This window comes from Sinocyclocheilus grahami, unplaced genomic scaffold (assembly GCF_001515645.1).
Source record: "Sinocyclocheilus grahami isolate Dianchi unplaced genomic scaffold, SAMN03320097.WGS_v1.1 scaffold9575.1, whole genome shotgun sequence".
NCBI classification, from domain to species: domain Eukaryota; kingdom Metazoa; phylum Chordata; class Actinopteri; order Cypriniformes; family Cyprinidae; genus Sinocyclocheilus; species Sinocyclocheilus grahami.
The window spans coordinates 2035-4757 of NW_015512710.1; the positions used below are offsets into that span (position 1 = coordinate 2035).

The 2723-nt window shown below is 38.9% G+C and overlaps 1 long non-coding RNA gene across 1 annotated transcript in view; it reads right to left on the bottom strand.

The window, feature by feature from the left end:
• LOC107578287 (uncharacterized) overlaps positions 1-2389 on the bottom strand; it is a 3350-nt gene extending 961 nt beyond the window's left edge. Inside the window, exons 1-2 of the long non-coding RNA XR_001608331.1 lie at positions 2331-2389; positions 945-1057 (exon numbers count right to left, since the gene is read on the bottom strand). This is a non-coding gene — a long non-coding RNA (uncharacterized lncRNA). The remainder of the gene's footprint in view (positions 1-944; positions 1058-2330) is intronic.
• Positions 2390-2723: the final 334 nt, after the last annotated feature.

The following is a 2723-nucleotide window of genomic DNA, read 5'->3' on the forward strand; positions in this document are numbered from 1 at the left end:
CACACTCTGCAAAATATGGTAATTATCACTATCAAAAAAAAAAGAAAGAAATTTTGTGTCAATATTGCACACCCCTAAAATAACCAAGCATCTAGTTGTCCTAGATGTTTTTTTAAATTATATTGTAGTTTGTATGGTTAATATTAATGTAATTGTGAGCAAACTAGGGTTTAACAAAAGGTAATTCGGCCCGCACAAGGGGATATTTTCTCCGATCCGGCCCTCAACCTTAAATGAGTGTGACACCCCTGTTCTACATCATCAGAGGTGTGTACTCTGTGTGTGTGTGTGTGTGTGTGTGTGTGTGTGTGTGTGTGTGAGTGCCAGTCTAGTTCACAAAAAAGTCTCTTGCAGTTAACCGGTCACAGAGACCACTCCCCCCTCCTCTATACAATGCCTGACTGGCTACAGATGGCACCCCACTTATCATTCCCACTTATCGTCTTAGCAACCACATCCACGATGGATATTAGGATGGTTCCCAGAATGCTTCTTTGCATCTGTATTTGAGCTCCTTCAGCTACAAGTCTGAAGGTCAAAGCCCTTTTGTGAAGTGAAATCATTGACACATCTCATCAACAGGAGCCGCATATCCTTCGCTTAAACACGGACTGTTTAATGATGTGGGAGCTCCAACCAATGAGGAACCACTTCAGGCTCACACCCCACGGCAACATCCAATGGGAGCTAAGTATAAACTTCTGATATCCAATCAGAACAAGGCAAAATGACCTCATCCAGAACTATTTGTTATACAAACTACAAACGTTTGAAGCACTTCAAAAGAAGGGGAAAGACAGACGTTTCATCTAAAGTTTAGGACACTGTCTATTTGCAGTTCAGGAGAGAACTCAAGAAGCTACATTTTAGTGTAGTTATTTGCATACATTTGTTATGGCTGAAATAAACTGATATAAACATACAGATTCTGCATGCGAACTTACCCAGCAAACCATGACAATCTGTGGTTGTCCTGTTTCTGTCAGTCCCACCCTGCAGAGGCCATACATGGGCCTGCTGCTGTGAAATTTCCCAACCAATTCTGTCAAACCTCCAGCTGGCAGATGAGAGAGAGAAATTAAGAGGGAAGGACAAAATTAAAGAGGTCCAAATTGTCTTCATGAAATAATGGCTACATGAAAGTAAACACCTCAGCCACCATGAAACACTAGCATTCATTTACCAGATTATAATGATAATCTCCAGAGTACAGGACAGGTCTGATGTAATAAGCAGAGCCGGTCTTTTCTTCTGCACTCAAGTGAGATTTTTCTGCTTCGTCTGATATTAAGAGGAACAGTGTTGGCAGTCTCAGCCTAATTGGTAAAGCATTTCACTCATGAATGTTGCGTGATTGCCCTCAGACTGAGTTTTTAATTTTCTCAGATAGAGCGCAACAGTGACTGCCCACATTTTAAGTGACCTTGATTTTTCCATTCATATTCTCCATAGGCATTTCAAAAACTCAGAGCTGTGGTGCAGTGGGCCGTGCACAAGCTCAGGACATTATATAGGAGCTGTTGACCTATGGGGACCTGGGTACAAGTCCGGTCTGAGGTGTCACATGTCCCAATCCCACTCCCCTTCTCTCGTCTCTACTTCCCTGTCTACACTCCTGTCCCGCAAATAATCCCAAAGATTATATAGGAATGAACAATATGTCCAGGTATGTTTAATGACTTGTACGAATGAACTACTGATCTCAGACAAAATACTGTCACTCCACACTTTTTGACCGATGAATTTCCAAGATTTTTGTTATTCATAATTACTACTCTTTTTAGAAAAAAAAATTATGGCGACAATTGTCAAATTATTTTAGAGCCGAGCATTTATTTTCAATGGAAATTTCCATAACATTTATGATTTACAAAATCAACTTTAATATTTAATTAATTTCCTTCACTTAAATGAATGGTAAATAATGGTAAAATGTCCAGCTTTTCCATGGCTGTGGGAAGACTGATGATAATATATATAATATTATACTTGATAAAACCATAGATATTCTAAAACAATAAGCCAGTGATTATAAGTACAAAAGCTATATGATAATATAAAATATTCATAAAAATATATTCGAATCGACTTGATTTTGTAATTCACAATGCTTTATAGGAGTGGATGGTCATTTGCTGTTATTCCTGTTTCTGTTTCCATGGCTGCCTTAGCAAATTCTGCAACTAAACCAGTTTTTTTTTCTATTAAGTTGAAATCACACAGACTTATGGAGAAAATGAATGGAATTCCAACCCCCTGCTGCTGTGCTTTATTGAGCATTGGTGAAAATTTAGACACACAAAAGAAAGAGGAGGAATTGTTAGTCTTACCTCCTGAATCTGTGAGTTTGAGATTGTTGGTCACTCCCTCATATGAAAATAAAGCCCTGAAGAAGACAAAGAGAGAAATACATTAGTACGTTACACTGGAGGAAAACACAGCAGTCCACATTGTAGAAACAAGTGACAGAGTTAAGTTACAAGATTTGTTGAAACCAGATTGTAACGTAATATCCTGGACCAGACCATATCAAGCGCTGATACCATTTCAAAATGAGGCAAGTCAATATATCAATAGTGATCCATGACCTTTCACAGTATGAAACAAATCATGGCCCTCCTTGCATTCCTCAGCCAAACATAATCAACACCACATCCTCGCTTATGTCATCTTAAAATGAAGTAAGTGGGCTTGGGCGTGAGGACCATGTGTGCATTGTCCAT